The following is a 12,152-nucleotide window of genomic DNA, read 5'->3' on the forward strand; positions in this document are numbered from 1 at the left end:
TGAGTCGGAGCAGGGGAGGAGGGATGTGGGGTAAATTTTGCCCCCCCCATAACAGGATGGTGTGCACCCAGAGACATACCCACGCAATCTGATCATCTTCAGAGTCCCTGCTTCAATTGCCCTGCTATCAGAGGCTAGAGTTGGATGTTTTCTGAGCCAGGCTTTTACTGTGCCACTGTTGCCACTGTACACCAGATCATCAGAGGCCCCTTCCGCACACGCAAAATAATGTGTTTTCAAACCACTTTCACAACTGTTTGCAAGTGGATTTTGCCATTCCGCACAGCTTCAAAGAGCATTGAAAGCAGTTTGAAAGTGCATTATTCTGCATGTGCGGAATGAGCCAAAGAGGGAGAAGACTTGCTTTTAAACTACTGGTTCTCTGTGGTGCATTTGCTGTGGCTGTTGGGAGGATGCATTATTTTCTCAGGGGAAACGGGGAGACAAATGATTAAAAGCAAAGTAATAGATGGCAAATACCTGATATGGCTGTGCATAGAAAATGAGATGATAGAAAATAAAAAGCAAGGGAGACTGCTGGAAAGATAAGATCAAGCTTGAAATTGACAAATTGAAGCATTAAATGCTGCTGCCATGACTACTATTCACCTTTCATTTTATAGATGCTAAATGCTTTGCAGATAATCCACTCTAGCTAGACAGAATGAAGGAAGGGATCAGGATTTGCAGACCTCAACACTTTCTCCTAGAATGCTAGGAGGTCACTGTTTTGCCTGAGGTCTAGAGTTCTTTGTCAGGCTCCATCTACTTTGTGATCATATACTCATATCCTGTGTGTGTGTTTAAAGCCCGATCACAAACAAACTTTTTATGCAGTATCACTTGTCCTCATCTATTATAAAATAAATAAGAATAGCTTTGAGTATGAAAAATGTCCTGTTTCCATTTTGTAGTCCAGTAATTTCAAACTGTGATCCAAGAAACTTGGGACTTCAGAAGCTTATCAAACATTTCACAATAAGAATATCAGTCATATTGAACCATCTTCTGGTAAACATTTTCCCTGTATTACTGATCTCCTCATGAAAGGTTTAGCCGTAGGAGGGTGTTGAATGCATTCTGTATTGCACTGTCAGCTCACTTAAAGGAGTAGTGAAGACCAAAAAACCCAATCAGAACTAATTCTAAATCAAGTTTATAACCTGAACAGGTTCCAGAATCATCTGGAATGTGCAGATTTGCACAATCAATGTGAGAAGATTCCTCCAGGGCTGAGTCAGCATAGAACAGATTTCCAGATTGCTGAAAATCTGGAAAAAAAATGGGAAAAGGCTCACTGAACAACCCTGGAATTACAACTTTTAAACTTTGTTTAACTTCACACAGGGAGAGATTTTTTGCAAAGCAGCATCATTTTACTTCAGTATTCTTTTGTGAAGCTGTAATCTTCCAGAACACAAAGAAGGAAAGGACAACATTCTCCTTGATGATGCTAATTTTACGCCGTAGCATGTGGTATTTCCACCAGCATTTAAAGATTACAATCTAAATGTTACTGTGCTAGGGTTTAGACCCATGTCTGTAGTTTGAAAGAAATAGTATTTAGTTCTTCAAAAAGACCTCAGATGAATAACTAGAATGAATTTTCAGATGGCCAAGTTTTACTCAGTCCATCCAATTCTGGTGCAGAAATGCCTGCAAAATGTGTCCTGTGAAGTATACTTGCCTTCTAATTTGCACTGAATCAAATGCATTATGACTTTACACCTTCATGTAAAAAAAAAAATGAATGAGGTCTCTGTTTGTACCCATGTTCTTTCACTAGTAGAGGAAAAGCATGCCCAAGATTTCTTTCAGACTGGATTGTTTACACAGCTCTTGAGCTCCACTGTCTGGCAGTGATTTTAATTCAAAATAGAAAGAGGCTATACTATTTACTTTCAGTATTCAGTATTAAACAAAAATATAAGTGTCAGCAGCAGTTTCTAGGTAGTATAAGACAACTGCATCAGATTGGTTAGTAGTCAGTTTGAGATTGTGATTCTGAAGTCAGGACTGGAGTGAAGTCTGTAATTTCAACTAAGGAGTGCTTCTTTTTCTTCTTATTGTTAAACTGTCCAGCAGTCAGAAAAGACTTTCAAGAAGACCCATTTTTTTTGTCCACAGTATGAGAGTATTTGCATCCGGAGGGTTTAGTTTAGACCCATCTCAGAATCTTCAAGGTCTTGTCAGTCTTTTTAGCTGTACCAAGGCTCTGGTGAGCTCTTTGAAGTCAACTTCTTTGAAATATTTCAAAGAGTAATCCTTCAATAAATTTCACTCTTTTTTCCCCCTGTTCTTATTGAAGTTCCAAAAATGGCTGATATTCTAATACATGGATGATCCCCAAAATAAATATCATACTAGTAAGGATTGTGTGTGTGTAAAGTGCTATCAAGTCACAATTGACTTATGGTGACCCCATAGGGATTTCAAACCATGAGATTAACAGAGTTGGTTTGCCATTGCCCTCCTTTGCACAGAGGCTGACTCTGCCTTGGTGCAATAATGTGACCAATCTTATGTCTGGGTAAGTTCAAGTCACATGAAATGAAGCAAAAGAGTTTATTAAAGACATTCAAGAAAAATTATTGAAAACAAAATGTATAGTTCAATGGAGTCATAATAAGGATAAAATAATAAAGAATAAGCAGCTGTTCAACTTCCTCATCTTAACAGCAGCAATACTTGTACTTATAGCTGAAGCATAATATTCCAGAGCTTACAAAGAGAATCTTCAAGAAGCAAGGGGATGAGGGGTAGGTGGAAGAAAGGGAATAAGAAGGGAAATGATCTCTGTATCATAATCTATTCTATTTAGACATCACTGGCCATAACCTTTTGAGCTTCCTGACCACAGGGCTGTCTACATTGAATTTTCTGGGGTAAGAGTGAGCTTCCACTGCAATACCAGATCTGCAGCCGTACTGTGTGAATTAATTGACAAGCTCAGGAGATTATCTTGACAGGTAATCATCAGTGGGGGTGGGGGTGGAACTGACACCTGCAAAGCAGTCAGAGTGCCAGAAGAAAAGATTTTTAACTAAAACTGGTAAGTGCTACATCTCTGTGATTTCATACAACTTTGCAATGAGCCTAGAGGTGAAGTTGCTTCCCCTGTCAGAAATTAAATCATTTGAACAAGCAAAGACACTTGCAAACTCCAAAATAGCTTTTGCAACATTCTGCACTGTTATGCTATGTAGGCCAAATTTTTACTGGAAAAGAAGTTGTGTGATCCACCAACAATTAAAAATATTGTCTCCTCATCCCTGGCATGGGTATAGTCCTAGGATGTCAACCCCTGTCTTTTCAGAAGGTTTGGTGACCATGGGGAAGGAGTGCAACAATGCTCTGGTTTTATTCTGTGGGTAGCTCACCTTCTCACACATATCACAGACCTTTCAATACTTCTATACTAATTTGCTAAAACCTGGCCATTAGAAACTGTGCTGGACCTTAGCAGTGTGGTTAGGCCCAAAGGGCAAAAATGTGCAGTCTTTTAGTTTACTCTCCATATTTCTGGAGGACCACAAATTGTGTAACTCATTGCCAGTTACAAAATGTTCCTTTTTCACATGTTCCTGAAGCAGTAGGCTGTTTTCCCAGATGAATCTGGCTGGATCATCAGGTGTGAGCTATTCAGGGATTTGATCTGACTGCCTATGAGCTTTTGGGAGCTGAAAGTGGGCTCTTTCTCTTGACCTTGGACCGGTTGGAATTACTAGAGATGCTGACAGAATGGCTCTCACCCCTTCATCCTTTTCTCAGCTTCATCTTTTTGAGCACAAATTTGGACTGCATTGCCCTTAGCTGTTTTGTATCTTTAATTAGTCAGATCCAATTACAAACTCCTAGTCACATACTTGTGCAACAACACTAGATTTTCTCCTTGCCATTCTCTGAATTTCATGTATATTTTGATGAGAAGCACTTGTCTGGTCTGACTCTCTATTTGTGCCAAGTCTTCCAAATGTCGCTTTTGAGCCTTTAACACTCTTATCGATTGAACTGAGGTTAGCACCTGAATCCATAGTTCCACAAAAAGTAATTTTATGATTTATGGCTGGTTCCATTCTTAGCTTGTTGACCCACTGCTGCTGCTGAAGTGATATTGCTGGCCATAACCTCCTGACCTTCCCAACCAATCACAGGACTATCTCCATGGAACCTCTGGGGTAAGAGTGAGCTCTCCTCTGAAGCCAGATCTGTAGTTGAACAGTATGAACTAATTAACAGGTGCTTGGGAGTAGCTGTCAGTTGGGGAGAGTGGCTGACACCTTCAAAGCAGCCAGAGTGCCAGAAGATAAGTGTTTTAGCTGGAATCTTCCTCTGAGATGTCTTCTTTCTTGACAGAGGTCCTTGGTTTTACTTGGTGGTCTCCCATTCAAATACTACCGCAGGGCTGATACTGCTTAGCATACAAGATCTCATGTGACTGGGCTAGCCTGGACCATCCATTTTAGGACTAGTAGGGATTGGCAACATTTTCCCCCCTAAAATGTTCCAGTGGCAACTTCTCAGGCTGTACTTGGGTGCAGATTGTTTGCACGCGCATTGTAGCAGATTTAGTTTAATGTTGTTTTTATAAGAGGGCATCTTCCTGGGGTATGTAGTGAGACAGTGGATATCTGTGCTATATATAAAACATCAAGTTTCCAGGTTCAGAAGCAAACAGCAATACAACACCTATGACATAAGATTTGAAGAACCATGGAATGTGGAGGCTAGGGTTGGTAAATGGGAAAAAAATTCGGCCCCGGTTCGGATTCGGGTCCAGTTCGGATGTATGGGGTCGGATCCCCCCATATCTGAGCCTGCCAGGCTCGGATACACCCGAATTTCCGAGATTCTCGGGTTCGTTTTTATTTTTTTGCTGTTTTTCCCTGTTTTGGCCTGCAGGGGGCGCATTTTTGAAGATATTGGCATGAAAATTTCAGGGTATCTTCAGAATACTGTTCTGATTATGCACCCCAAGTTTGGTGCAGTTTGGGTCAGGGGGGCCCAAGTTATGGACCCACAAGAAAGATAGTCTACATATTCCATTGTTGTCAATGGAAGCCAATGGAATATAGGGTTATTCTTTGAGGATCCATGTAACATGGGCTCCCCCTGAACCAAACTGTACCAAAATTGGGGTGCATGATCAGAAACAGCAGTATTCTGAAGATACCCTCTACACTTTTCGAGCAGCTGATACCTTTAAAAATGCGCCCCCTACAGGCACCCCAGGATTTTTGCCTAAGATTCTGTGGTTTGCATTTTCGAATTTTTCAATTGCTTTCAATGGGGGAATTCCTGGGGTGCCCAGGCAGAGGGCGCATTTTTAAAGGTATCATCACCAAACTTTCAGGGTGTCTCCCAGACGCTATTCTGATCATACACCCCATGTTTAAAAGTGCAGTTTGGTTCAGGGGGGCTCCAAGTTATGGACCCACAAACAGGTGGTCCATAATATCACCCAATGCTCGAGGAGGGGATGAAAAACGCAAACCATTTTTTTTTTTTTGAAGCCTTCGACAATACATTTTTTTAAAGCTAGAGACACCTCAAAAAATTTCAGGGTATCATCTGGAGACTTTCATGATCATACTCCCCTAGGTTTGGTGCAGTTTGGTTGAGGGGGGGCCAAAGGGATCCTTGAGGAACCTTGCTTTTAAAACAGATTTCTTTTGTGCTACTGTGTGGATGTTTGTGTGATTTTGGGGTGACTCAAGAGAAAAAAATCATTAGGATCGGGTGAGGATCCATTCTTTTTGATCATGTTTCTTTGGGGCACTGTTGGGCCATGAAGCGTGGGATGTGTGACTGCTTTGTGCAGACATGTGTTCTAAGGACTTGTGCCATGGATGTGGGTGGTGATTTTGGTGACTAAGTGAAAAAACCATGTGGGATCCTTGAGGATCCATGCTTTTTAACCATGTTTTTGGGGCACTGTTGGGCCACTGAAGCGAAGTGGGATGTGTGACTGCTTTGTGCAAGACATGTGTCTAAGGACTTGTGCCATGATGTGGTGGTGGATTTTGGGTGACCAAGTGAAAGAAAACCATGTGGATCCCTTGAGGATCCATGCTTTTTAACCATGTTTCTTGGGGCACTGTTGGGCCATGAAGACTATGGGATGTGTGACTGCTTTGTTCAGACATGCTGCGTCTAAGGACTTGTGCCATGTTGTGGTGGTGATTTTGGGTGACCAAGTGAAAAAAACCACGCGGATCCTTGAGGATCCATGCTTTTTTAACCATGTTTTCTTTAAGCGGCACTGTGGGTAAGAAACTCCCAGGCAGGTGGGAATTCAAGCACATAAATTCTATTATTAAAGTTTCTTTAGTTAGTTGTTCAGTTAAAGTGAAGTTGGATTTTTCAGTTAAAAGTGTGTTGTTTTGGCTTTCACATTTCTCTAACATTGGGGATGTGGATTCCTCTGCTTTGTTTCCTTTTTTTCCCCAGCACTTTTTTTTTTTTCTTTCCAGCCTTACTGTGCAAGTTGTCCTGCCTTCCACTGGAGTGGAGAAGCTCGTGGACAGTGGGCTTTTCCCCACCCCTTCCATCCCCCCCTATGCCGCGCTGCCACCAAGCTCTCAGCTGCCACATCCCCAGGCGCTGGGTCTAGGGAAGTGCTCCACACGACCCCGCCCAAGCTTCTGTGCGGGGTCGCTGTGCAAAAGGCTGCCGCTCAGAAGTAGCGCCTGGGATGCCGCGCGCTTCGAGGGGGCACGACAGCGGCAGCGGTGGGGCGACTCGGCGCTTGTGGGCCGCCTCTGCCGCGTGGGAGGGAGGGGAGGAACCCCGCGACTACTCTCCCTGCGCAGCGCCGCTGGGCTTTACGGTAAGTGAGGAAAGGCTCCATGCAGGCAGGCTGCAGGGCTGCTGCTGTAAAGGCCGCCCCTCGCCGTGGGGATGGAGGGAGGAACCCCGCTTACTTCCTCCCCTGGCAGCATGCCGGAGCTTACGGTAAGTGGGGGAAAGGCTCCAGCGGCAGTGGCGGGCGGCTGGGCGCTTGCACGCCCCCCGCCGTGGGAGGGAGAACCCCGCCGCTTACTCCCCGGGCAGCACCGGCCACGGGCAGGGGGAAAGGCTCCAGCGGCAGCGGTGGGCGGCTGCGCTGTGGCCAGCCTCGCCGTGGGGAGGGAGGAAACCCCGGGCTTACTCTCCCTCGGGCAGCACGTGGGCTTCACGGTAAGTGGGAAAGGCCCAGCTGCATGGTGGGCGGGCGGCTGCGGTCACTTCGCCGGGAGGAGGAACCCGCTTACCTCCTCGGCAGCACGTGGGCTTACTGCAGGAAAGGCCCAGCGGCAGCTGTGGGCGGCTGGCGCTGTGTCGCCGCCCCTGCCGTGGGGAGGGAGGAGGGGAACCCCGCGCTACTCTCCCTCAAGTAGCAGCGGGCCACGGGTGGGGGGAAAGGCCCATGCAGCGTGGGCGGCTGGCGCCAGGCCGCCCCCGCCGCGGGAGGGAGGAGGAACCCGCCTCCCTGGCAGCCGCTTACCGGGTAAGTGGGGGAAAGGCCTTCCATGCGGCAGCGGGGCGGGCGGCCGGGCGCTTGTGGCCGCTTCCTGCCGTGGGAGGGAGGGAGGAACCCCGCCAGCTTACTCCCTCGCAGCAGCGGGCTTACGGGTAAGTGTGGGGAAAGCGGCTCCAGCGGCAGCGGGCGGGCGCAAGGCTGGGCCAAGGCCTTCGTGGCCGCCTCCCTGCCATGCGGGGAGGGAGGGAGGAACCCCGCCAGCTTACTCTCCCTTCAAGTAGCAGCCGGGGCTTCACGGTAAGTGCGGGGAAAGGCTTCCAGCCGGCAGCGGGCGGGCTGGGCGGCTGCATTGGTGGCTGCCTCCCCGCCGTGGGGAGGGAGGAGGAACCCCTGGGCTACTCTCCTCAAGTATGCCGTGGGCTTCACGGTGCGGGGGAAAGGCCCAGCGTGCAGCGGGGGGGGGCGGCTGCGCCAGGGTCCGCCCCTGGTCGCGGGGAGGGAGGAGGAACCCCGCTGGCTACTCTCCCTCAAGTAGCATGCTGGGCTTACGGGTAAGTGGGGGGAAAGGCCCAGTGGACACTGTGGGTAAGTGGGGGGTCTCTTTGGGTGGGAAACTTTTGTGGGGACCATTCTGTGGGTTTCTTTTTATTTTTTGTAGTTTGAAGCTCCCACTTCCGTCTCCACCGCCCCACTCTTCGCCAGGGAGCGGCATGGGAGTTCAGGGTCTTGGGGTTTCAGCGCAAGGGCTGGGCTGGGGAAATGAGGCTGGGTGGGGTGGGTGCTTGTAGGACTCTTGGCGGGAGTGGGGTGGGGAGCAGGCAGCTTGCGGCGGGAGTGGGGTTTGTTTTTGTTTTTTTACTTGGAAGCTGCTCGGTCCCAAGCTTACTTGGAAGCTCCGCTCGTCCCAAGCTTGCCAGGAGGCGGAGCTGGGCCAGAAGGAGTTAAATTTTATTTTCCCCAGGCTGGCTCGGAGAAGCCGCTGGCTCGGGGGAAGGGCCAACTTCGGATTGCGTTTAGTGAGGAGGGGGCAGGCTCGGCTCCTCGGCCCTCCGACCCCCTCCGAACTGACTGATCTCGGCCTGATTTGCCGTTCGGGAGGGGCCGAACCGCCAACCCTAGTGGAGGCTTACGGTGCTTTTCTGCATGTTCTCCCAGGTTCCTTCAATAAAGTTGCAAAGTGTTCAGTCCCAGCTGTTGGTGCCTATCTTATGTTTCCCTTTCCTGGCAACTGTCTTACCAAAGATATCACTTACAGTGATGATGGAAGTAGATCTTCTCCTGCTGTGCTTGCCCAATCACAGCTGCTCTCAAGCCTTCAGAGTGGCTACAAAAATACCTCCAGCATGAACCACAGTTTGAAAACACTTATGACCTTTGTGATTTACACTTGGGACCTTTGTGATTTATATTACTCTTCTCATAAAATAAATTCTCACCTATCAGACTGAAGGTGATATAAATGGGGGAAAGGTTACAAACATAGTTCAGGAAGAAATTGGTATCAGTATTTGTGGGTCATTGTTCTGCCCTCGTTTTTTCCATTCCATTCCATTCTGAGCAACCTCTTTTCAAGTCTCATGCTTTATGTTCATTGTCAGTCTGCAATCTCATTAACAGATTTTAAACAATTTTATGTTGTTCTGGGAATGTTTTCACTTCTTCCAGTAAGAGGCGGGGGCAAAACACCACTTTGACAGTCTTATAACATAAGATGAGAAAATAAATCCTGCAAGTAACTCATTGGAACCTAAACCTGAATGTTTTCCCTGCATACAAAAATATGCAGGCCAACAATGTCAAAAGCTTAAAAGAAAAGATCATTATTACAGCTTCTGCTAAAATGTGGTTCCGCTGCTAAATTGCCTGTAATCCTGGAGAGCAGCACCTTGCAAGAATAATGTAAGGTTTAGCAGTCAATCATAAAAGAGAGGTCTCTTTGAACATATCTTGCTTTTCAAGGTTGATATGGACTTTTTAATGTTAAAGGATTTCTTTTGTTATTGCTATTCAAAGGACACCTCCAGAGACTGCAGTGGCTCCCCCCCCCCCCCCCCACGGAGTGCTAAAAGAAAGTCACAAAGACCCTGCTACATGATAAATATATTATTGGATTCAATATGCATTCTGGAGTCTGCAACAAAAATCTTTAAAAAGTTACTGTCTTCCTGCAAGATTAAAAATAACTCTGATATCTTACAGGAGAATTAATCAGGTTCCTAACTTTCTACGTTGTTCGTGAACCTTGCTGTCCATCTCCCTCCCAACTTTCATTCTTTTTATTATCTGACTCCTTCCATTTTCCTCTCAAGAAAACTCATAGGAACTCTTGAGAACCCTTCCTTGACCCTTCTTCCTATATAGGAATAAACCCATGTAATGGGATGGAAAGATGCCAGAAGCAGCTTCTGTCTCAGCTGCAATACCTGGCCATTGCTGCCAAGTACCAGGTGAGGAAAGAAGGAAAGGATGGTGTTCAATGTATTGTCAAAGGCTTTCATGGCTAGATTCAACTGGTTCTGGTGGGCTTTTTGGGCTGTGTGGCCGTGGTCTGGTAAATCTTGTTCCTAACATTTTGCCTGCATCTGTGGCTGGCATTGTCAGAGGTGTATCACAGAGAGAAGTGCACTGGGTCCAGGCTGCTGTGTTTATAAGATGCCTCTGCTAAGTGACCTCTCCATATAAATTCAGATTTCCAAAGAAAAGGTGATAGGGAACTTGGCAGTTTCAGAAACGGAGAAACAGCCAGAAAGTTGCTTAGTGGTGACAGTCCTCACTTCTCAGCCATAACTAATGTCAATAGCAGCCAAGCATTATTGTACATGCACAATTGCTGCTGCCTCTGCTGCAGTTTCGTAACATGACGATGATTCTCTATTACCTTCCATTCATTTTTATCCCATCATTTCTCCAAGGAGAGTGATGTATATGGCTACCCCTTCACCTTCTATATTTCTTCAGGCTGGAAAACCTCACTGACCAGATTTGTCAGATTTTCCCACCTTTTTCCCTTCTGGGACTGAGCTGTTTCAGAAATGGTAGCATTTGGTGACAAGAAGCACTTTCCCTCAACCCTGTTATACTTCCCAGAAGGTGAAGGATGCCTGTTGACTTTTTGTTTCTCTTTTCCACAGGCACTTCCCTGACTAGGCACACTAAAATAAATATACTAAGGCAGAAACAAACATAAACAGTAACTCAGATTTATTTAATATCAGGAGATGGTAAAGGGATAAAAATGACTTGGAGATGGATAAGGGTGAGGTAAACTAGGCAGGAGGCAGAATAAATTTATATGCACTATTCAGAAGAGAGCTCAGCACAGAAACGTACAGTTTTTGTTTTTCTCAACATAGCACTTAAGATTACTTAGTTTAGTTTAGGTTAGATGTCAGTTTCATAGATAGTTCACAGTTTGTATAGTTCCTTTGTTTAGATGGTCTATTCACTTGTTTATGGCTATTCACATACAGGATCTTAACACTTGCTTGGTACTTTTTCACTGTACTTTTTCACAGCCCTTACAATTAGATAAAACCCTTTAAAAAACCATAAAATTTCTACTGAGGTAAATGTAGAGCAAATTCCTATATCCCAGACCCACTGGTATGCTAGAAGCAGTTCTTATCCTGATTTATATGGCCTTCAACTTGATTCTTCAATAAACCCTTTCTCACTGGAATACTTAGTCAGTGTATAATTGCTTTCACCCAGCACTCAGGCTGTTAAGAATAGTTCTTGTCACTCACTTTGACAGAACTATCCCCTCAGAGATGTTTAATGTTCATTCATTTAAAACTGGCAGTTCTTATCAGCAAGACTGATTCTGACCAGAAGCATCACAATGTACAGAGAAGGAGTTACCTTTTTTTCTCTCTCTCTGCATCATGCAGTTACTTGCCCAGTCAGAATGTAGGAGGCCACAGCCAATCAGATGACTCTCCTGTCCCTAGATCTTTCTGTGCCTCACTCTGGAGGGAAACCATATTATACTTTGACAAAACTGTACTTTAAAAACACACATTCCTCTGCAATCTGTCACACTCTTCTTCTCTATTTTGTCCTTCTAATAACTCTGTGAAGTAGATTAAGGACTGCTGCCCAGTGAGTTTGATAGCAGAGTGGGGATCTGAATGTGCATCTGACATGTCTCAATCTAATGCTCTAACTATTTTACACCCAGTCTATTAGTGGTTAGAGTGCTGTACTTGGATCTGGGAGATCCAGGTTTGAATCAAAGCTCTACCATGGAAAATATCTGCATGATCTTGAACCAGTCACACATTTGCAAACTATTCTGCATCACAAGATTGTTCGGAGGACAAATTATGGAAGTGAATATGATGTGGTAAGATGTTTTTGGTGTCCACTGGGGAGAAAAGCAAGGCATAAATATCTAAATGAATAAATATAGAGTTCCATCAAGTCACAACCCACTCATGGTAACCCCTGTTGAGGCTTTCAAGGCAAGTGATTAAACAAAGATGATTTGCCATCATCTTCCTCTGCAAAATCTTCATTGAAGGTCTCCCTTCTAACTACTGTCCCAGCTTAGCTTCCAACATCTGAAGAGATTTCACTATATTATACCATTCCACATCATCCTAATTACCTTTTACCTTTTGTATGTCCTTTCTGTTTCCTGATTCATAGGTTTCTTGAGCACATGGAACCATTGACACTTCTAAGGGGT

The sequence above is a fragment of the Sphaerodactylus townsendi genome, linkage group LG02, assembly GCF_021028975.2.
Source record: "Sphaerodactylus townsendi isolate TG3544 linkage group LG02, MPM_Stown_v2.3, whole genome shotgun sequence".
NCBI classification, from domain to species: domain Eukaryota; kingdom Metazoa; phylum Chordata; class Lepidosauria; order Squamata; family Sphaerodactylidae; genus Sphaerodactylus; species Sphaerodactylus townsendi.